The following is a 24,740-nucleotide window of genomic DNA, read 5'->3' as shown; positions in this document are numbered from 1 at the left end:
TGCCACAGTTGTTAAGTGAATCACTGCAATTGTCAATAAGACATTTGTTAAGTGAGTCTGGTTTACCCATTGACTTTGCTTGTCAGAAGATCACTAAACACGATCACATGATCCCAGGACACTGCAAGAGGCATAAATATGAACCAGTTGCAAGCCTCTGGATTTTGATCACGTGACCATGGGGAAAATGGGTCGTAAGTCACTTTTTTTCAGGGATGTTTGAACTCCGGTCACTAAATGAACTGTTGTAAATCGAGGACTATTTGTACTTTGCACAATTGCTCAGAACAAGGATGACACTCGAGAATCCCCCAAATGTCTGAGAGCAAAACCTCTACCAGCTCTTTTTTCTCTGGAGAAATAATTTATATCATTTACAAATTAAATGTTCTGAAACACAGAATGAAACACCCCTGGATTGTACCCCATCTATAGACTGAATATCACCTCTACCCATAACAAATGGTTCTACAAATCATTATAACCCAAACCCATTTCTGAAAACTCAGAGGTCCTCAGAGGTTCCTCTGTAACACAAAAGAAATTCAGGTGGCGTCCTTCTCCCATACTTAGTCATAGCTCTCCATTTAATCCTTTTAGGCATCCATCAGTCCTGACCCCATGTGTATAGATAGCCTAGTTGCAAGAAATATAAAGAGTGACACATCACCAGAAACTCAGGTAAAATTTATTGTTTGCTTTATAATAGAGAGTCAAAAATTTGCTGAGTATTTGCTATCAAGTACAGATAAGACAAAGGCAAACTAAAAATAATTTCAAAGTGATAATAAGCAGATACCGGTAGAAGAGTTTAAAATGTTAATATGGGGGAGGTATTTTTCATTCCCCTTCATGGATTACTGCCTTGTTGTGGCGAAGGGGCTTGCATAATTCAATGAAGCTATGCCGTGCAGGGCCACCCAAGACGGAAAGGTCATAGCAGACAGTTCTGACAAAACGTGATCCACTGGAGAAGGAAATGGCAACCCACTCCAGTATCTTTGCCATGAAAACCCTATGGACAGTACCAAAAGGCAAAATGATGACGCTGGAAGATGAGCCCCTCAGGTCGGAAGGCGTCCAATATGCTACTGGGGAAGAGCAGAGGGCTAGTACTAGTAGCGCCAGAAAGAATGAAGCAACTGGGCCAAAGCCGAAAGGATGCTCAGCTGTGGATATGTCTGGTGGTGAAAGGAAAGTCCGATGCTGCAAAGATTTGTTCTCCATAGGAACCTGGAATGTAAGATCCATGAATCAAGGAAAGCTGGACGTGGTCAAACAAGAGATGACAAGACTAAACATCGACATCTTAGGTATCAGCGAACTAAAATGGACAGGAATGGGTGAATTTAATTCAGATGACCATCAGGTATACTACTGCGGGCAAGAATCCCTCAAAAGAAATGGAGTAGCCTTCATAGTCAATAAAAGAGTAGGAAAAGCAATACTGGGATACAATCCTCAAAATGACAGAATGATCTCAGTTCGAATCCAAGGCAAACCATTCAATATCACAGTAGTCCAAGTCTATGCCCCAACCACCAATGCTGAAGAGGATGAAATTGACCGGTTCTATGAAGCCCTACAGCACCTTATAGAACTAACACCAAAAAATGATGTCCTTATCATCATGGGGGATTGGAATGCTAAAGTAGGAAGCCAAAAGCTAACAACAAAAATTTTTATTAAAAAAATCTTGGGAGTTCCGGGATACTGATATATATTTTAAATGCTTCCAAGGCTAAATGGTGTACTGTATTGATTGAAGTTTCAGATTCCTGGGTTTAAACTGTGATTTAACTGAAACACCCACTTGCTTGGTTCACACAGTACATTAAACCACAATGCGTTTCTTTGGATCTGATGTTGCATGAACTTAGCAAATGTAGCTTGAAAAGCATAATTTTGGCTTAGCAGAATGCGAGAACCCAACTTCTGGCGTCAATAGGAGTTCAGTAACTCTGCACTAAATTCATCCCAAACAACCTGAGGCTTTTTTTCAGTGTGTCCTACCACGCAAGTTTGTTGCGATTATAAAATGGAGGGCAATCAAAAGAGGCACCTTTTCCCATCTTCTTTAAAGCAGTTCTTCCTATGTTTCAGGATACATTGCATTTCAAATCCAGAACATCTGGATGGTTCCAGTTTGAACATGACATCTTTAAGAGAATATTTGAAAGATACATATGTATTTTCCATTATCCCTGCTATACAGCTTGTCCTCGACTTACGACCATTAACTCCAAAATTTCCATTGCTAAGCAAGACGGTTAAGTGAGTTTTGCCCCATTTTACAATCTGTCTTACCACAGTTGTTAAGTGAATCAGTGCAGTTGTTATGTTAGTAACACGGATGTAAAGGGAATCTGGCTTCCCCATTGACTTTGCTTGTCAAAAGATTGCAAAAGATGATCACGTGACCTCGAGACATTGCAACCATCATAGATACATGCCAGTTGTCAAGCGTCCAAATTTTGATCTTGTGACCATGAGGATGCTGCAATGGTAGGAAGTATGAAAAATGATCAGGAGTCACTTTTTCCAGTGGTGTTGTAACTTTGAACGGTCACTAAATGAATGGTTATAAGTTGAGGACTACCTGCAATTGCAATTTCTTTCCTTTGCCCAGGAGGATGATACATTCGTATTGGGTAATAGGAGTCATCCCCAAAGTCATCCCGGAATCTGTTTATTCAAATTCTCCCTTGGCATCTGGCTGGCTCTGCTGAGTTGCCTGAGCTCTGGATGAACTAATTAGGCTATGAAAGTATATTTGGTAATTGTGAAATAACATAGCATGTAAACAAATGGAAGACGAAAACAAGATGCTTAACCTCAGGAATTCTTCTGTGCAACTGGATTAGATCTTTTATTTTTTATTTTTTTGCAAAGGTATCGTTGGAGAACATTGCATAACTGTTTTGACTGTCCAGAAATATACAGATTATTATAAATGTAAGACTGAAAGGGCAGGGCTCAAGCAAGTTCACAGTTTCCCCTAGAGCAATGGTTTTCAAGCTTTTCTTCACCACAGACCCCTTTTAAATACCTTTTGTGGCCACGGACCATGGTCACGGGCCACCAAGACTTAAGATTTAAATCATAGCATTTCTTCAAGCCTTCGTGGATCCCCCATGATGACAACGCGGACCCCCAGGGGTCCATGGGCCACAGGCTGAGAACCACTGCCCTACAGAAAGTGAAGAGAATATGCTATAATGTGAAAAGTGCAACAGGATTCTCACAATGATTGCATCTAAATCAGGGGTGTCAAAATCAATTTCATTGAGGGCCACATCAACATTGCGGTTGCCCTCAGGGGGCCGGGTGGGTATGGCCAGGGTGGGCATGGCTTACTGGGTGGGCATGGCTAGAGTGCGTATGGCCTACTGGGTGGGCATGGCCAGCTCTACATCGTTTGCATCAAGGGTGCCTATGAGGGCCTGGGCAGGAGTGGGACAGATCTGAGGGTCTCTGGCAGAAAGAGGGTCTCTGGGCCAGGGCCAAGGCAGTGGGGGCCGTTCCCTCACTGTTTCCAGGATGGCTTCGCGGGCCACATGAAACCACTTCGCGGGCCGGATCCGGCCCCCGGGCCTTGTGTTTGACATGTCTGATCTAAATGGTATCGGTGACATCAAACTGCTCAGAGTGTTTCCATAGCCATTTACAAATTGTATTGATCAGATGGTTCCTTATTTTTTGGATCACTGCCACAATTTTCCCCAGGAAACCTTTTTTCCTCACTTTATCTCTATACAAAAGAACATTTTCAGAATTAAATTCTGGTGAATAAAGCTGTTAAAATTTACAAGGACATACCGTACTCTTAAGTTGACAATTCCACCCCACCAGTGCACAAAATCGGTATGTCGCGGGTGGTGTCATTTGTATATGTCCCCCAAATTTAACTTTAACTCAGAGATAATAATTTCACGTAATAATGCAGCGCAGTGCCTGTAGAAGCCCTCACTGCTGGCCAAATGGCATTAGCTGCTCTTTCTCCCCAGCCGTGTCCTGGAGTTTCAGCTGATGCCAAACCTGAAACCCAAGTAGGCATGTTTCCAAAATGGTACACCACACCCACCCAGATCTCAATGATGCATGCCATCTCACCCAAAAGGAAGGCCTATTACAAAAGCAGGCTTGCCATAACCTGGAGAACAAGCACCCTGACAATACAGATCAGGGCTCTTAACTAACAAAATCTGCTGCCTTTTCGTGTCCCTTAAGAGTCAACATCTCAGCAGGCATCTCACTCTAATTAAAGGGGAAAAAGCTCCTATAATGCATCTTATTCACTTTTTGTATAGAAGTGTGCGGCATGTGCCAAGCATTAGGACATTACACACCTTTGAAGCAATGCTCACTGCCCTCTAAAGATGCACTGAAACATAATTAAGTCTGGAATCTGAAATTACCTAATGGCCACTGGCTAGATAGCACTGAATTTTCTTTAGACATCTTCTTTATTTGGGCTTTTTCTTTGGCAGGCTCTGCAATGTACTACAACACCCTTTCAGAAGAGCAGCAATGATTACTTTACAGCACGTGTGTCAAACTCGCTGCATCACGTGACGTGCCACAACTTTTTTTGCATTGCCAGAGCTGGGGTGGGCGCGGCCTCTGCATGATGCAACCGGCTCGTGGGCCAGCAGTTTGACACCCCTGCTTTACAGCAACTGATTGTTTTGTTTTTAAAGTGCTGAGTAAGTTATGATGAAAATAACTAGAAAGGACCAGATGGGTTATTATTGGCACCCTCCAGCAGTCCCAGCACTTCTGGAAGATACCAATGGAGGAAAGGTAGATCTTCCCAATGGCAATGTAATAATGCTAGACGCAAATCATAAAACTGGCTTTTCTTGGCAAAAGAGAAATTATAATTGGTTAGTTTTTTCAGTGATGTCATAATGACTGCAGTTGTCAAAGGGATGCAAGTAAAGCTTGGGTTTGGTGAGGTAGACAGATTTACGTTTAACTTAATATTGAACGGACAAGGGATTTTTTTTTCTTAAACCAGTCATCTAATGACTTTCTTTTTACTCCAAAGCAGACGTGTCAAACACAAGGCCCGGGGGCCAGATCCGGCCCACGAAGCCATCCTGGAAACAGTGAGGGAACGGCCCCCACTGCCTTGGCCCTGGCCCAGAGACCCTCCTTCTGCCAGAGACCCTCAGATCTGTCCCACTCCTGCCCAGGCCCCCCTAGGCACCCTTGATGCGAACGATGTAGAGCTGGCCATGCCCACCCAGTAGGCCATACGCACTCTAGCCACGCCCACCCAGTAGGCCATACCCACCCAGGCCACACCCACCCGGCCCCCTGAGGGCAACTACAATGCTGATGCGGCCCTCAATGAAATTGAGTTTGACACCCCTGCTCCAAAGGGTCCTTCTGATGGGCCAATGCCACCAATTCAAACTGAAAGAAAGGAGAGATGAGTGACTAAGATTCTTCCCAGAAATTTTCTTTCCTTCCTTACTACCTTTTCCATTAATGTAGTGGTGAAGAAATGACAAACCTCCAGGATAAAAATCAAAATCTTTTTTTTATCCTACTCATGGCTTTTGCTTTGTAGGGGGTCTCTAGCCATCCTTTTAGGATGGGAAAGCAAAATGCCAATCCCAGTGAACACAACAAACCCCAACCAGTGTACGTCATAGAGCAGGGGTGTCAAACTTGCAACGTCACGTGACGTGTCGCAATGTATCACGACTTTTTTGCCATTGCCGGCAATGAGGTAGGCGCGGTTTCGCTATGATGCATCCGGCCCATGCGTCCCTGTCATAGAGAAACAAAGCAAAAATACCAAAATGTGAAGAATTTGCTGAAGAATTTAAATCTAAGACCAAGAAGGGCGATGAGCTTTCATTTCACAGAAGGTTAGATCGTGTAGGCTAAAAAAAATATGCAGTAAGTCCAAAATCATGCATAATAGTAAAGGTGAGGTCAGAAGCTGGAAACACAAACCTGTATTTCTCAACTTAACAACTTTTCCAGCAGCGAGTCATTTCCAGAAAGGCATGAGACAATTAATATATAATTAATTTATATGAATATTGGAGCACCCACCCATCCCTCCCTTTTTTTTGACTGGCTGTATGGTACGAATCCTCAAGAAGCTTGTGGCTGGTGAATGGGTTTGTTTCTGTTGTGATTTATGGAGAAGCACTAAAGGTATTTTCAAAGAAGTTTCCCTGCCGTATTCCTACACCTCCCACATTTTCCTCTGAACAGGTTTTACTGGGGTGATGGCGGCGGTTGTTAATATTGACATCATTTTCCCCAAACCTGCCTAACACGTTTAAGCAGAGGTAGCCACAGAACAAGATGTATTGTACAAGATAATGGCGCTACTCCGCCTTCCATACTAAAAAAGGACATTACTAGTTTGTAACCAATGGCTGGAAAGCCAAGTTGTCTGCTTGAGGGACCCAAAACCTCAGCTGCAAAAGAGGCAGAATAAAGGGAGAAGCAGTTCAGAAATCCCTTTGAAATGCAGGGAAGGAGAGATAAAAGTTGGAGTGGAGCCGGGGTTTGTTGACCAGGTAAATCCTTCCCTGATTTGCAGGGGTGCCTGTCCTTGCTTTGCCATTAGCAGAAGCTGACCTTGGGACAGAACATAGGGTGGGGGTGGCCGCAAACAAGCCAAGACTCAACAATAAAAGGATCTAACTGGGATGATATGACAAACAAAGAAGCCGGAGCTGCTATTCAAAAAGAGACAGCTCTGTTCTAGCTTCTAAGATGAAGTTGAAAAAGAAGAAGCAGTTTATGGATTTACAGCAGGTCTTGAATCCCAATGTGGCAGAGAGGAGTAAAGAAAAAAGAAAAGAAAATTCTGGAGTTTATTTTTTGTCATGCTGGAGGCACAGTTATTAAATGATGGTTTAACATTCTTTTTTTTGTTGTTAACTCTGTACTGAAGTATTTCAAAGGCTTATGCATTTAAGGTATTTCTAAGATACTGGATACTTTTTTGTATTCCTGGAGGGTACGAATGCACAGTAATTGACGGTTTGGGCCTTTTTTTTTTAGATTAATTGTTAAACCTGATACTTCTGCAAAATATTGCAACTTCTTTTTTCTTGAGTGTGCCATGTTTGAGAAAGTTAATATTGAAAGACCAGTCGCAACAGAGATATATTGTGGAGTGGAGAAGATGGATTGATTATATCCAGAATAAATATGCGACTAAAAAGTTTCATCTAGAATTTGAATAAGTACTGATGTGATATTTATATTGCTTGTAGTTATTTTATAAGAGTTAAAGTGCGATAGATTTAATATTTTATTGTTGTTTGCATAAGGTAGACTATGATTGCTTGTATTTTTATACCCTGTATTGAGCTCTGGGAAGTTGGGGAGGGGGGAGGGGGAAGGGAGGGAGGTGTTGGGGAGGGTTGGGGAGAGGGGAGGGGGTTGGGAGGGGTTTTGTCTTTTTTTAAAAAAAATGTATTGTAAAACTTTTTAATAAAAAAAGAGAAAGTTAATATTAAATGCATCTACAGACGTTATAAGTTAATAACGTCTCCCTATATATAATTGTCTGATTTTATTATTCATGTATAAAGTTTCTATAATTTTACACTTTTTAAAAACTATATACAGTACTTCTGTAAATAGTAAAAAATGGGGTCAATGAGCATCCTTTTACTTTAAAAATGTTTTAGAAATAAACTTTTTGGGGAGATATTAATTTCTAAAATATCCAATCTTTCTCCTTTTTTTAACTGTTCATGTATGTTTTGGAAGCCTGTCATTTATTTTGTCAATAAAGTGCTGTTTTCCAATCAAGATTTCATTGCTAATTGTGAGGGTTTCTTTTTAATTATTATTCTCTGGTTTACGTATTCTCCTTGTAGTAGTAGTTCTTTCATAGCCTTTCATATTTTTAAAGTTGTTAGCTTTGCATAATTTTCTTTGTTCTGCTGCTTGATTAATATAAGATTTAAACCCTAAGCACTGAAAGAAAGATCTGTGTCAATATTTAACTACAGAATTGCTGTAAGTAAAACAATGGCCTTTTCAAAATTAAACGTGTATGAAGATCCTAGAAAAAGTTTTTTCACGGAATGGTAAAAGAAGGATGAAACATTCTATTTCAATTCAAAACAATCCAACGATCAATAGAAAGATAATCTGTAGTTCTCAAAACAAGACAGGGGAATCTACCTCTAAATTATATTCTCAAGCTAGGACTAGGTCATCCCAGCCCATCCATTTTGAAAGGTTTATTTATTAAATTTATATGCCAAAATATAAGATCCAAAATAAGATCATTGAGAACAGTGATAGATGTTGAAAATATGATTTGAGTAAATACTTAAGCTATTTATTCTTTAAAAAAAACATCTAAAATAACAATATTACAAAGAAGGATAGGGACCTAGCAATTCTATAGCATATATCTACTTTAACATAGCCTTGGTGGAACAGTGGGCTGATGCCTCCTTAAGTAACACCAGCTGCCTGCAATTAGTGCAGGTTCGCATCCCACCAGGCTCAAGGTTGACTCAGCCTTCCATCCTTCCGAGGTAGGTAAAATGAGGACCCAGATTGTTGGGGGCAATTAAGCTGACTTTGTAATAATGCCACTTGGGGGGGTGTATGAAAGCCCTAATAAGCAGGCATATACATAGAATGAAGGCTACTGGTAAGCTTGTAAGCCGCCTTGAGTCTTCGGAGAAGGGCGGGATATAAATGGAATTAAAATAAATAAAATAAATAAACATCCCAAATGATCAATGTGAGTTTTATAATCAATACAGAACTGGCCAAATGAAAATCAATTCAGATAAGTCTTCAACTTATTACCATTCATTTACTGACTGTTCAAAGTTACAATGCGCTGAAAAAGTGACTTACGACTGTTTTTACACTTACGACCATTGCTGCATCCCCATGGTCACATGATCAAAATTCAGGCACTTGGCAATTTGCATGTATTTAGGATAGTTTCAATATCTTAGGGTGATGTCATCACTATTTGCAACATGATTTGGAAGCCAGCTTCCAACACAAAGTCAATGGGGGGAAACTGAATTCACTAAATGACTGCATGATTCACTTAACAACTGGGGCAAAAAAGGTTGCAAAAAGGAGCAAAACTCACTTAACAACTTCGTTGCTTAGCAACAGAAATTTTGGGCTCAACTGTGGTCACAAGTCAAGGACTACTTGTATGTAGAATTAGATTGTTATAAGAATTCATAAACTCATAGTAAAGAAGAGACAGAGCAGCAATTAGAATATAAAATATTGTGGCTTTGTGGATTCATATAAACTATTTTTGTGTAAAAAAGTTAAAATAATTTACAAACCACCCATCAACAATTGTTGAGAAATTAATATTAAATTACCTTTCTCAATGCAAAACACTATCTCCAAAATATGTGTTATTGTTGGAAATAGATAACTGTAAGAAAACTTTTCTCTAGGTCTGAAAAATGCAAGGGAGATTGATCTGGAAAACAGTTTGATATATGGCAAGCATTACAGTGACTGGGGGATTTGTTGGTTTTTCTCAGGGACTATACAGTATTTGAAGAGTTTGCATCAGTGGTATTTAACCTTCATATATATATCCCAAAACTACCCCAAAACAAATGTTCAATTTTTGGAAAAAAGTTTTTGATAAACTGAATGTTATAATGAAACAAAAAAAATATTCACACCAATATATTTACATATATTTGATGGAAAGGATATGGGGTAAAATATATTTGTGGTTAAGGTAGCAGGCTAAAAACCAGGAGACTGTGAGTTCTAGTCCCATGTGACCTTGGGCCAAACCACTTCTGAAATCTTTCCAAAAAAACTGCAGGGACCTGTCCAGGCGGTCACCAGGAGCTTTGCTAGCTAAATTATTAATTGCTCAACGTTGAAAATAGTTGGATAATTTATCAATTTAAAAAATTGAAAATAAAATTTGGTCAATAGTTCTACTTGAAAAAATATCAGAAAATTCCTAACTTGAAAAAAAAACTGGATGACAAACACTCATTTGTCATTTGTCTCTAGTGGGAGAATAATTGATAATAAATCTCTGTCAGCTGGATATGTGGAAATTATAGTATGATTTGTAAGGAAATTAGAAAACGTTGATGCTAAACTGGTAAAATGCCAATCAAAATGTACAGTTGATTAAAATAAAATATATAAAAAGAAAATGTCAAAAAGAAAGAAAGGAAAGCAAGTTCTGGAGGACACTGAACTGCATGTAATTTTATGGTTGTTAATTTACACTGAAAAACATAAATGAAGAGGAATTTTCTTACAGAAACATTTAATAATGTATATTGGAGGTTTCTTATACCAGGGCTTTTCAACCTTTTCACCCATTGTACCACTTTTAGGATATGGCAACATCCAAGTACCACCAGTCACCTAGCAAGGTGTCAAAAACTTGATGACCAAAAAATAAAATAAAATGATGAAGTACAGGTAGTCCTCAACTTACAACAGTTCACTTAGTGACTGTTCAAAGTTACAATGGCACTGAAAAAAGTGTCCCCCAAGCCACATCCGAGCAAGACACCTGCCTGCCTGCCCGGCAGTGCTCTTCCTCCTGTCCGAGGTTTTCATTGTTGTGAGCATTTCTGTTGAGGATTGGCAGTGGGGGAGGGGTGGGGTGGGGTGTTTGGTTTTTATTCCCCCCCTCTGCTGGGTGGTTGCAGCAGGTTTTGGTCACATGATCCTGGGACACTGTGACCATCATAAATATGAATCAGTTGCCAAGCATCTGAATGTAAATCACAAGACCCTGGAGATGCTGCAACATTCCAGCTGATCGGTGCTTCTTCTGGGCTCAGCAGAAGCACCAGGATCAGTGCTGAGCTCCAGCTGGAGCCTGGCGCTGATCCTGGCGCTTCCACTGAGCCCTGACAGCCCTGCAGCTCCAGCCATCTCTCGCCCAGGCTTGTGTGGTGCTGCCACCGGTTCAGCTCATTCCCCTCCACTGCTACCACTTTCCTAGGATGGTCGTGTACCACCTGCCAGGTGCCAATGTACCACAGGTGGTACCCGTACCACTGGTTGAAAAGCCCTGTCTTATGAACTTATGAGGGTTTTCTTAAGAAGATGGACATTAATGCATAAGGTTTTCCACCAACCAATCCCTGTAACATGTTAAAAAATCAATCCAGTTTACCTGAGGTTTAAAATACCTGGCCAGCACTGGTGGTGAACTGAGATGATGCCACTGACGTTTTCCCCGATCTCCTTACTGCATGCATTATTTCATGACAGATGCTTATAAGTTAACCAAAAACAAAGCTGATGACAAAACTGCTAGTTTATCTTAAAAATAAGAATTTAGGTAGTCTGTGTGCATGAGTTTTTTCAGTTATTGACAGTCGTTCAAGAAACCCTGAACTAAAAATGTTTCCAATATCTTGGAATTCCTCTCCTTCCAATCTAGCTCCGAGGATGACATATCTCTGTCTTTAATCAATTAATGATTAAATTATTAATTTATGGTTGTTTGAGGAGTGGCAGCAGCAGTATTACTAAATGGAGTAAATTCATTCAAGGCCTCAGTCTGAACCTGACAGATGACGAAGGACCCTGGAGTATGTGCTATGATCCAGATAACATTCACTACTGCCAAATGAGAACAGAATGTTCATTGCATGGGGTCAGGAATGCATTAGTCGGCTCTCAAGAGAAATAATGGCCTCTGATGATTTTCTGGAAAAGGACATAGGCCTTTTCCAACCCACCGTCTTTCAAATGTGCTGGACTAGAATTCTGACCATATGACATAGGGCAGGGGTAGGCAACCTCCGCTCTTTTATGACTCGTGGACTTCAACTCCCAGAATTCCTGAGCCAGCCAAGCTGGCTCAGGAATTCTGGGAGTTGAAGTCCACGAGTCATAAAAGAGCCGAGGTTGCCTACCCCTGACATAGGGGGATGATGGGAGTTCTCCAACACATCTGGGGAGTGCTGGCTGAAGAAGACTGATGCCAAATAAAAACATGCAGCATATATGAATAGAAGTATAAAGGCCAGCTCACGATATTTTGCTCTTTCTGGAGAAAATCCCAAGCACAATCCACGACTATCTTATTTTACCTCACACCATTTCACCTCTCATTAGAATGAGCAAATAGTTTGTAAAAAAATAAAAATAAAATTGATTTAATCACGACTATCTTATTTTACCTCACACCATTTCACCTCTCATTAGAATGAGCAAATAGTTTGTAAAAAAAAATAAAAATAAAATTGATTTAATCACTCCACAGCAACAACTATCCTAATTGGTATCAAGGGTTTGAGTATTCTACTCCATTATCCAGCTAAGGTCTTCTTCATATTGAGCGTATTCAGCTATGTGAAAGGACAGACTGGTTGTGTGGAAGAAGGAAGAGCAGTAGGAAATAAGAGAAAACCTATGTTCAGACAATAAAACTCAGCTGTAAAACTGTAAATCTGGTAGAGGTAAAACTAAGAGTAAGGCATAAAGTCACAATTACTTTCACCAGTCTTTCTTTTGGCCTGCCTTCCTTTTATGTCCTTCAGATCCAGGAGGAGGGTTTTATCCAAGACTAATTCTTGGATAGTAGAAGCAAGAAACTACAACTCTTAAATAGGTTTACTTTAGGTACAGCATCTCTTCTGCTTCCCTTCCCTTTGTTCATTGAGACCTTTCTTTTACGGGCATGGTGACTAGACACCCCCCCCCAAACAGTAAATTTTTTTTACTCTGAAAAAGAATTAACCCAAGATTTGGCAGTAATTAGCCAATGCAAATATTGTTGTGCTACTGATTACACAAGACACTGATCCTTTGGTGCCAGACCAGTGCGCATATTTTTTATTGATAGATTTCATTTTACATCCCACTTCTCTAAGAACAGGACCTCTACTTTATCCCACAACAACAATCTTGTGACACAAGCTGGGCTCAGAGACAGCAACTTGCTCAAAGTCACTGTGTGGGATTCCATGGCTGAGGGACTCCCTCATAACAGCCCAACATCTTAAGTGCTACCACTCAAGCAGCCTAAATATACCACATAAATACCTTCCCCACGGTTAGTAGCATATTACCTTTTAAACTTTGTGTGAACACACCCCTAATCCTTTGAATTAGCACCTGTGATTCCTGGCTCCATTTTAATCTCCAGCGAAACCTAAAAAATCCTGCCTAGCTGGCAACTTTCTTCAATGAACAAACAAATCACATTCTGCTCTAACTATGGAATCCATTATTGTCTTTCATGTCATCTTATTACTGTACATAGTTCTGCAATTCTTGTTGGAAAAAAAACCCAACAACAGGCAAACTAACCCTTATGTACTGTGTGGGAATGATGATTAACTAGGATTGTTAGCATGGAACTTCAGTGTTTGAGGGAGCGATGGATGCTGATATGATCTTTTTCATCAAAACGGTACCCTCCTCACCGGAGCAACGAAAATCTTAGCCCATCTCTACTAACCATGAGGACCAGAAACATTTTTTTTAAAAAATCAACCCTGAGATTCTTAAAATTCCAACCAGCTGGGAAGAAGAAGCCATTTCTTGCCCCATGCCTGATGAGACCAATGCGCCTTCCTTCTTCCTGGACCCTTTTTAAAACAAAAAACGAAAAACCCTGCATTTTCCCTAAGCAAGTTAAGACTCGTATTTCAAGGCTAACCTTTCAAAACGAACATGAATTTCCCTGCCCTTCCTCCTTCCCGACCTGGAGCCGAGAGAGCAGGTTCTGCGGAGGAAGACCCAGCCAGCATCCCTCCAGACTTACAAGGAGTCGTTGGGGAGGAGGAGTCCTTTCCCCGAGAGAAACGAAGAAAAGCCTTCCTTCGCCCCGCAACAGGCAGAGAGGCTAAAACGAATTCCAGCGGACCGACCTTACTTTTGCGTTTGTTTTCAAAGCAAGCGGCGGGCGGGCGGGCTGGCTCTCGCCGTTGCAAACTTTCCGCGCCCAGTGCAAACCCTCCCTTTTCCTTTGCACCGAGGCGGAAAGCCCTTCCTTACCTGAGCACAGGAGCGCACCTCCCACACGCCGATTCGGCCTTTTTGTTTCGGATTTTACCGCTGATCTCCCCACCCCTGGCAGCGAGGGGGCTTGCTGGGGCGGCAGCCCCGAGCCGTAGGGGTGGGGCAGCTTCGGCCTCTCCTTTATTCTCCTTTCCTGGCTTGTCGAGGAAACTGGAAGGGGGGAAAAACCCCGCGACCACGCCGAGTAGCCTCTTGCCACCGCGGAAGCCTTTTGGGAAGAGTGATCCTTGGGAGGCAATGTTGCAAGCTTGGCCTCCTTCCCTCGGCCCATCCCTCTCGGTGGCCTCCCCGAGGCCCGCCTTCCTCTCTTCGCCCTAGCAGGAGACCTGAGCCACCCAGGAATTGTAACCTGAGTCTCGTGAACGGCCTTCCTGTGGTTCCGAGGTAGCGGAGCCCTCTGTGGTCTCGAAGATCGTCCAGTTCTGCCTGGAGAGCGGGAAAGGGCTCTGCAGAGGAACACGGAGGGTTCGGTAGCCCGGCTGGCTCGGGAAGAAGAGGGAAGGGGGCTCAGTGGGGAAACCCTAACAAGCCCGGATCAAGAGAGAAACAGGGCTTCGACGAAATGAGCGTGTGGAGGGAGATGGAGGAGGGGGTGTAGGAAGGGGGTCTAGAAAGGGTACAGAGAAGAGCAACAAAGATGATTGGGGGACTGGAGGCTAAAACATATAGGGAACGGTTGCTGGAATTGCGTATGTCTAGTTTAACGAAGAGAAGGGTGAGGGGTGACATGATAGCAGTGTTCCAGTATCTCAGGGGCCGCCACAAAGAAGAGGGAGCCAAGCTATTCTCCAAAGCGCCCGAAGGCAGGACAAGAAGCAACGGATGGAAACTAGGCAAGGAGAGAAGCAACCTAGAACTAAGGAGAAATTTCTTGACAGTTAGAACAATTAATCAGTGGAACAACCTGCCTCCAGAGGTGGTGAATGCTCCAACACTGGAGGTTTTTAAGAAGAGACTGGACAGCCATTTGTCTGAAATGGTATAGGGCAGAGGTAGGCAACCTTGGCTCTTTTATGATTCATGGACTTCAACTCCCAGAATTCCTGAGTCAGCATAGCTGACTCAGAATTTCTGGGAGTTGAAGTCCATGAGTCATAAAAGAGCCGAGGTTGCCTACCCCTGGTATAGGGTTTCCTGCCTTAGCAGGGGATTGGACTAGATGACCTCCAAGGTCCCTTCCAACTACTACTACTACTACTTCTTCTTCTTCTTCTTCTTCTTCTTCTTCTTCTTCTTCTTCTTATTATTATTATTATTATTATTATTATTATTATTATTATTATTATTATTCCTCTTTGTACTCAGCAGGGAGGTTTTGGTGGGCAGAGAAGGAGTGGAGACCTACACGCGAGGCAGGGATTTTGATTCTGCTCCCAGGTTTCAAAAGCGAAAAGTCTCACCTGAGATTTTTAACTGGTCCTTTAAGATGTGATGGACTACAGAACTCATCATCTCCAGCCAGTAGGGCCTATGACCATGTTGGCTGGGAATGATGGGGTTCACTCCCAACACATCTGTATGTGCCCTGTTGGAAAAGGATGTTCTAAACTCTTATGTGACTCTGTTCGCATGACACATTTCCCCCTGATTAACTGAGTTTAGTTTAATTCATCAGTATTCAGAGTCTCTAAGTCTAAGACATAAACTAATCATAAAGATTTGTTGTGCACTGCACACTATGCTAAAATATCATTGCCTAGTTGTGGTTCAGTGTGTTGGGTAAACACAATGTTTATGTTGAAACAACACAGAACAAACCATAGGGCTATTAAACCTGTGGCTGAATTCAAATAAGCCAGATTCAAGCAAGCCATATTAGTTCATTGTAATATATGAATCAGTCATTGTAGCTTATTCAACAAATCATCATTAAAACCAAATTAGTACTATGTATCAGCCTGCAAAGTAGTTTATTCTTGTTAGGTTTATATCTTCTTAAGGTAAAGGTAAAGGTTCCCCTGCACCTGCGTGCTAGTCATTTCCAACTCTACGGGCTGGTGCTCATCTCCGTTTCAAAGCCGAAGAGCCAGCGCTTGTCCAAGGACGTCTCCGTGGTCATGTGGCCATCATGACTAGACGCCAAAGGCGCACGGAACACCGTTACCTTCCCACCGCAGTGGTCCCTATTTTTCTACTTGCATTTTTACGTGCTTTCGAACTGCTAGGTTGGCAGAAGCTGGGACGAGTAACAGGCGCTCACTGTTACGCGGCACTCAGGATTCGACCCGCCAAACTGCTGACCTTCTGATCGACAAGCTCAGCGTCCTAACCCACTGAGCCACCACGTCCCTTTATATCTTCTTAAATTTATTTTTAAAAAGATTATAGTTAAGTTGATACGTATCTGGGGTAGCACATAAAGCAAAACCATGATGCAATCTGGTTTTGTGTAGAGTGATTGTATGGACTTTGCCCTTAGGCTCCAAACTATAGTTTGTAACTTAGCACGAGGCATGGTAGCTGATTGAACAAGTTATATTGTATGTAAAAATACTGTGATCTAGATTATCTAGAATGATCTAGGGACCAACTTGTCCCAAATGATTATGTTCCTTCTGTGAGGTTATCTAGACAGCCTGCTCAAGATTTTGTCCCCAAAAGAATGTGGGACAGAAAACTGGCCACCTGTGTGGTAACACCAACATTGTAGATTGTCACATAACGTAATATTCAGGGAAAAACCTGAATATTTTTTTATAAGTAGGCCTTCAACATACTGGATGCCTAATCTGATCAAAGTTAGGTGACTATTATATTTAATGCTGGTCTGATTGTTTTTGTACTGGAGTCGATCATCACTTTTTACTTTAATATTAGTGTGCCCACTGACCAGAATTGCTTGATTGGGATGGCACAAAATATTAATACATACATAAGTAATATGTGACCTCTTCCCAATTTTTTTTTGTGTGTGTATGCCTTCAAGTTAGTTTTCGATCCCTGGCAACTGTATTAGTTAGTCTGCAGTTTTCTAGGGAAAATGTTTTTAAAAGTGGCTTTTCCTCCTTCCTTAGAGAGCTGGACTGGCCCAAGTGCCCCACTGGCTTCATGTTCAAGGTGGGACTAGAACATATCCCTGATGCCTTAACACACTACATCAAACTTTAATTATTTAATTAATGGGGTTTTAGTTTAAATTCAGGGACTTAATTTAATCTTAGTTTTAATCGATTTTAACTTTGTTATGTATTTTAATTCTTCCCTGTAAACCGCCCTCCTACGGGAATAGGGCGGTATATAAATTTAAATAATAATAAATAAATAAATAAACTGGCTTTGCTACTCTAGGGTGCTTCTGCGGCTGAGCAATTTCTAGGTTATAGTTCAGCTTCTACGAAGGCTATTGTAGGAAGGCTATGCTGGAGAGAGAAGTGGAAGGAAGGAAGGGATTAAAATGGTGATATCTGTGATTAGAAATTGGTGTGGCTGCTGCAAAGAAGATTTCTGAGAAGATCAGTCATGTGATTGTGGGAAATCCTACATCTTAAGCCTTATGCAATGCTTTGACTCTTATTTGGGAATAAGCCCCACTGAATTTCTGTGGGGGGAAAGTTAATGCGAGGTACAGTTTTTAAGATCAGCTAGGAACCCCAGCTCTTTTCCATGTTTGTTTGAAGTTTTGGTGGAATGGGCAAGCAAAGCCCATGTGTATTTATTCAGAAAGCTATCCTGCTGTTCTCAGTGGAACTAATGTCTAAGCACACTAACTTGAAGAAAAGCAAGCTCTGAAGTAAGTGAGCCTTGCTTCCGGATAAATAGATAAGGTCATTGGGTTGAAGTAGCCAAACTAGCAAAATTAAGGCTGCAGTCTAATGGTGGATAATGGGTTGCTAGTTTGAAGCAAGGCAGCCTGATCTGATGCAATTGCAATTTAAGTCCAGACATTAGAAGCAAGGAGAATAAAAGAAGCAGTTATATTTATGGGTTGGTTCCCTTACCTGTTAATCATACGTGAGTATAGTAGGCTGAGGAAGGGGAAATGATGGTCCTTTATACACAGGGATTTTAGTTAGAAAGCATTGGCAGAGTGAATAGACTACACTTAAAACAGTCTCCGCACATTTCAAATATTTTTCTTTAATAATGAAAGTTAGATTTTTTAAAAAAAAACAAGTTCATCATGTCAAAGTTTGTTATTTCTGTCCCATATGGTTATATAAATACAAACCAGAGAGATGACAGAGTTTATTCTGGTAACATTACAACACTGTTGCAAGACCTGAAGGACCAGGTTAGGGACAGAGCGTCCTGGAGAATATGAATCCTTGTCATTGCTAAGAGTCAGCATCAGCTTTATGGCACCTAATTAAAAGCAACAATAACGCAGAAATTCAGTACTGTAATACAGGCTTATACAACAGGGCTGTTTGAGTTTGGTTCCATCAATCCCTTGAAGCCCAATATGCTACTATAGGTTTGTGGCCAGGATAAAATGGAGGGAAATTCCTACATTTTGTAATCTCAATTTCTCAAGAGAAAAGACTGGATAGAAAGAAAAAAAATAAATTATCCTCTTCCTCCTCCACCTCCCCCTCTCCTAGAATCATGGTGGGACCTCCTGCCCTGACTCAGTTACTGAACCTGGTTTCCAAGTAATAAGGTGATGGTGACATAGATCACGCATTGCACTAAACCATTATATGGTTTTTGTTGGTTTTTGGCTTAGCATGTTGTGCAGTCATCAACCTCTTAACGCAGGGGTCGGCAACCTCGGCTCTTTTATGACTCGTGGACTTCAACTCCCAGAATTCCTGAGCCAGCATAGCTGGCTCAGGAATTCTGGGAGTTGAAGTCCACAAGTCATAAAAGAGCGGAGGTTGCCGACCCCTGTCTTAATGGTATATTTAATAAAGAATACGCCATGATGCGATGAGGTGATGCAGAAACGAGGCTTAGGGAATGTTGACACTTGAAGCAGATACTGAGAATGACTCATTTTAGCAGATCTGAGGATTTTTCGTCCTTTGTGTATTATTCCATCTGATAGCATCTCCCATATTTCAGAGAGAGAGAGAGAGAGAGAGAGAGAGAGAGAGAGAGAGAGAGAGAGAGAGAGAGAGAGAGAGAGAGAGAGAGAGAGAGAGAGAGAGAGAGCGCCCTCCCGGTATGTTCAAGTCTGACTGGAATTTCTGGGAATTATCATCCCAATCTATCAAGAAGGCTCTAATTAGAGAGATTTGGGGGAATCTTGGGAGTTTTCAACAGGCAAAGTTGTTGTGCTGATTAAAAAGCCCTGAGGGCTCTCTCCTTATGTGTCTCATTACTGCCTTTAAAATTATGATCACTGATTTTGCCCTCAGAATTGGTTTCCCTTCTGTTTTTCTTTAGCAGCCCCTTATCTGCAAAGGACACTAAATCAGCCAAGTCATGTTCCCCTCAAGCCCCCCCCCACTCCCAGCATCCTTCCAGGGCTGCTGTTTTGCTTTTGGTAGAAGCTCTGCCATTAATTTTCTTCTCCTCTTCTGGAGTTCCTGCTGGGGCCCCATCCCCCATTCTTGAACAAGTTAGTGAATTATAGCACTCCTGTCCAAATATTTCTGCAGGGCATGCAGCAAGTAGAATAGTTTTTTCCCTTTTTTTCCCTTTTTCTTTGGAAGGGGGCCATAGGGATGTTAGAACTCACCCTCAGCCTCATCCGCCCCCGCCCCCTCCCCCTTACAGCCAGCCCTAGCGTAGAGTAATTTAAAACCAACTTGCTATAATAGCTGCCATATGCCTGAGGTTTCTCCATTCATCTCCCCTTTCTCAGGGTGTGAGTCATCCAATTCCAGGCTAAAGATGACACAAAAATAAAAGATTTTCTGAAAATAATAGTAAATAGCCAGGATTTTCTCTTAAGAAGGATGGCAAATGTAACCTGACTGAAGGAGGGTGGAACATTATCTCGATGGATTAGGGGGAAAAAAAAATCAAATTCCTAGGCATGTCAGTGTCAGACTTGAAGATTTAGAAAACAGCGGTTCGTAGGTAAATGTTGGGAGAATCAATAGCTGGCTCTTAATTTGTGCTTTCTTTAGTCCTTTGGTGTTTCTTAGAGCAGGAATAAGCCAGTATTCTAGGTTCAGACATGGTCAGTATAAGAAGGAGTTGTGATTTTTTTAAAAAAAAAAATCAAGTCTTTTTCCTTGGGTTTTGGAGCTAAGCCCAAACCCAGCAAGTTAGATCAGTTTGTGTTACATGTAAATTTTGCAGTTAGCAGTATGACATACAGTGGCTCACTTAATAATTGTCTTATAGAAGAAGCAAAGTTAAAACTGCAGTCCAAAATCACTGCAATTCATTGTGATATTTCTGCAAGAGAATTTTCTAGCTTCCTTGGTCATACATATCCTCTACTGTACTTTATGGTACAAATATTTAGCCTGCTATGACTAATTCCATAGAAGGCCCTCCAGTCAGTAGTGTTCGACTGATTAATTGATAGATAGACAATCTGTGACTACTTCTCCACCAGATGGCGCTCAGCATGGCTTACAATTAAAAATCCATAAGAGCATCTGGGGGAAAACCTACTAAAAGCATCAACAACAAAAACCACCTAGATCAGCCTTTCCTAATCAGATCTCTTCGAAATAAATATAATCTAATCATCCAGAGAATAATACACATGGGAAGGTTGCTACACATGGTCCATATTCCTAATCAGTGGAAAATGTATCAAAAACAGTACAAACAGGATCTCCAATTTATAAATTCAATTATAATGTAAAGGTAAAGGTTCCCCTGCACATGCGTGCTAGTTGTTTCCAACTCTAGGGGCCGGTGCTCATCTCCGTTTCAAAGCCGAAGAGCCAGCGCTTGTCCGAGGACATCTCCGTGGTCATGTGGCCGGCATGACTAGACGCCAAAGGCGCACAGAACGCTGTTACCTTCCCACCATAGTGGTCCCTATTTTTCTACTTGCATTTTTACGTGCTTTCGAACTGCTAGGTTGGCAGAAGCTGGGACAAGTAACAGGTGCTCAGTCTGTTACGCGGCACTCGGGATTTGACCCGCCAAAGTGCCGACCTTCAGATCGACAAGCTCAGCGTCCTAACCCACTGAGCCACTGTGTCTCGTCAATTATTTTAATTCTATTTATTTTTTTATTTTAATTCCATTTATAAATATATAAATAAAATAAAATAAATTATAATACCTAATCTATAAATTGGGGATGCCATTTGCATTTTTACCCAGCATTTTTCCCCACTGCATGCACCATTCATCAAGGCTTACGAGAAGTGCATGGAGGAAGAGGAGGAGGGTTAAGCTATAACATTGTCTTCCTTTAGTACCATCCACATGTGAATCCCTTCCATGCCACCCATTGTCTGTTCTGCTTTTGACTCACTCCCTTTAATAGCTAATGCAAAATACTGGTACCAGGATTCCCCTCCCCCCACAATGCCTCCTTAAAATATCTACCAGGCTTCCTACCCGAACTGCCAATTTTTTCAAAAGTAAAAAAAACCCTGATGTTTTGCAAAGCAAGTTTGTAGTCTACAACATTATTTCTGTTTCCAAGAATCCCAGTGCTGTGCCTAGGGAAGGAAAAACAATAAGCAGGCATCAGAATGTCTCCTGGTGGGAAGGATGAATAAGGAGTCGGTGCATAATCTTTCAGTAAATTGTGTGCCTTGTAGTTGGCTAGGTCTCTCAAAACTAGAGTGACCAGACATTTGAATAAGCAAAACAAGATGTCTACTATTGGAAAGGAGGAGAGGGGAGAGGGAGGACAATACACTAATTCAGGGGTGTCAAACTCAATTTCATTGAGGGCCACATCAGCATTGCGGTTGCCCTCAGGGGGCCGGGTGGGTGTGGCCAGGGTGGGCATGGCCTACTGGGTGGGCGTGGCTAGTGTGTGTGTGGCCTACTGGGTGGGCGTGGCCAGCTCTACATCGTTCGCATCAAGGGTGCCTATGGGGGCCTGGGCAGGAGTGGGACAGATCTGAGGGTGTCTGGCAGAAGGAGGGTCTCTGGGCCAGGGCCAAGGCAACGGGGGCCGTTCCCTCACTGTTTCCAGGATGGCTTCGCGGGCCACATGAAACCACTTCGCGGGCCGGATCCGGCCCCCGGGCCTTGTGTTTGACATGTCTGCACTAATTGCTTAACTTTCTTAGTATATCTGGAAAAAAAAATTACAGCCCAAACCACATACATAGGCTTACATTTATATGAAGTTACTTTTTCCAGCATTGGTAAGATTAATTTTTCAATGGCGGTATTTTTCCACCTAATCTTTATTTTCGAGAGCCTATGCTAGCAATAATAGAGAGTCAACAATGACATAATTTTCAAATTTCACCATAGAAACCTACGATGAGGCGTGTGATTGAAGCCGATTGATGGAATCAGGAAATAAGGTAAATCTAGTTTGCTGAACCTGTCAGTTGGTGAAGCAGACAATTTACAGGGTCACAGTACAGGAAAATATGAATGGCCAGTTGTGAAAACAGTCCAAAATAAAATAAAATTTAAAATGACATTCAAAAAAGCTGGACAATATATTGTGTAGTGGGTCCGACGCAAGAGAGACGCCAGCCGGTGTGTGAGTTCAGCTCTTTATTGGAAGGGGAAGTGAACTGGGGAATGAGGGCTACCTGGCCTCCTTATATACCTGGCCAGATAAGCTAACAGCCAATGGGGTTGGCCCTAGGTTTCCCGCCGAAACTGTCCAGGCCAACGCCCCCTGGTGGCTGTTGCTATGCAGGTGCCTGCATACATAACAAATTTTTGATTTTAAGGCTATGTTTGCAGGACAGAGGACATGTCCTCCTTTTGCGGGATGTCTGGTAACCTTATATATGACACCTTTGGTAAATGGGCAAGTCCCCGGTAGCCCTTTTGTTAAGTGGCCTAACATGGTCCCCAAATTCCTGCCTAGCCAAAAGGTTTAAGGATAGTTTTACTGCATAGGTAATTTTTGACTTGTGACCACAATTGGACCCCAAATTTCTCTTGCTAAGCAAGACAATTATTAAGTGAGTTTTTGCCCCATTTTACTATCTTTCTTGCCACAATTGTTAAATAAATAACTGCAGTTGTTAAATTGATAACACAGCTGTTAAGTGGATCTGGCTTCCCCATTGACTTTGCTTGTCAGAAAGTGGCAGGTGATCATATCACCCCAGGATACTGCAACCATCCTAAATATGAGTCAGTTACTAAGCGTTTGAATTTTGATCATGTGATCACAAGGATACTGCAATGGTTGTGTGTGTGAAGTTGCTTTTTTCAGTGTCGTAACTTTAAACAGTCACTAAACAAACAGTTGTAGGTTGAGGATTACCTGTACTTTTTACAGAGATATAGGAAATTTAAGTTCAAATTTTTGATCCCTCTGTAACGGTCTTTAGCCCTTATCTATCTCACAAGCTGGTTCTGAGGATAATAGATGGAACAGAGAGAGCGATGGACATTGTCTTAAGCTCCTAGAAAGCATGAAGGATTTGATTGTAATAAATAGGCACCAGCGCTTCCAGGAGAAACTAGACTAGTCTGGGGAGATTTGTATCACCTGGGCATCTTATATTTATGCATTCATTGAAGCAAGGGGTTATGAGTTAAGAGCTGGGTGAAATGAAAAAAGATCTGCATGTCACCTAGTAAGACTTATGTAATTTAGGTCACAGGTACCATGTTGATGTTCCTTTTCATTCCCCTTATTTCTTTTTATCTTTGACTTTTTTGGCACCTAAGATCTTGGTTAGTTTACCTCAACAAGTGTTGACCTCGGTGCCTTCCTGCTGCGACCAAGGGGAAAGGCAAACCTCCATAACAATATTCAGTCTCCAGAGCTTAGCAGGCTATTATTTTGCCCATACTTGCTACTATTTTAAAACAGCATAGATCATGACCCTCCTTATTTATTTTTTTGTTTGTTTATGTATTATATATTGAGCAACCTATCTTACTAGTTGAGTAATGAGGGGAAAAAGCAAGCTGTAAACTATACCAATAACTGCCTACAAAATCATATAACAAAGGGAAAGCATGAACGAAGAGCTAAATCTTCAGCAAAGATAACATAGTAACCCATAATAAAGCCATTAGGATGAATAACTATCACAACAACGTCATCCATACAGTAAATATTGACAAACAGACTCACCCATTTTATTGGACGGCATAAGCACAAAGATGTTTTTCAACCACCACTATAAGAAGATGTGGTGCAGAGATTTTCATTTGGCAAAAGGCAGGGTAGGGTGTTCCTGACAGGATGGGACAATACTAGAAGAGCTTGGTTTTTGTTTTGTTTCGTTTTGTATGGTATACTTCTATAGATGAGGACTCTGCAGATTAACAAATGATTTCTATTTCAAGTGAGTATGTTTCACAAACATAAATTATGACTACCTTGTAATGCAATGTAGATCGGACCTTGAAAATGGAGATGGGATGAATGAATTCTTAAGGTGGAGTCTGAGCAAAGATTTCTTAGTACTGGGAAAGAAAAAAAAGAAGGGGAAAGAATTTCAAAATAACCCCACCTTAATTTTGTTTGGCATAAGATAGTAGAAAAAAAAACTCTTGACAAACTTTATTCTGCCAGAATACACTACAACAACAAAAAACACCCAAAAGTGTCTGCTGATTCTGTTTCTTGACCTCACCTACTTTGATAAAACAGGCAATCGTTGAGCAAACAAAGCATGTGGAGTTTTACAGATGATGCAACTATTTTTTGCCGTATTGAATGAAACTAAACTGTACAGTATTGATTTGACCAGAGTATATAA

At 41.5% G+C, this 24,740-nt stretch overlaps 1 protein-coding gene across 2 annotated transcripts in view; it reads right to left on the bottom strand.

Moving 5' to 3' along the window:
- LPAR2 (lysophosphatidic acid receptor 2) overlaps positions 1–14,269 on the bottom strand; it is a 31,679-nt gene extending 17,410 nt beyond the window's left edge. Inside the window, exon 1 of one of the 2 annotated variants that reach the window (XM_083354001.1) lies at positions 13,990–14,269. The gene's annotated coding sequence lies outside the window, so the exon portion shown is untranslated. Of the gene's footprint in view, positions 1–13,756; positions 13,875–13,989 lie in introns of those variants that run through there. The other variant, XM_083354002.1, reaches the window with a different exon arrangement.
- Positions 14,270–24,740: the final 10,471 nt, after the last annotated feature.

Source organism: Vipera ursinii (genome assembly GCF_947247035.1).
Source record: "Vipera ursinii genome assembly, chromosome: 2".
NCBI classification, from domain to species: Eukaryota; Metazoa; Chordata; class Lepidosauria; order Squamata; family Viperidae; genus Vipera; species Vipera ursinii.
The sequence above is the reverse complement of the archived record's forward strand: the minus strand, read 5'-3'. Positions and strand labels throughout refer to the sequence as shown.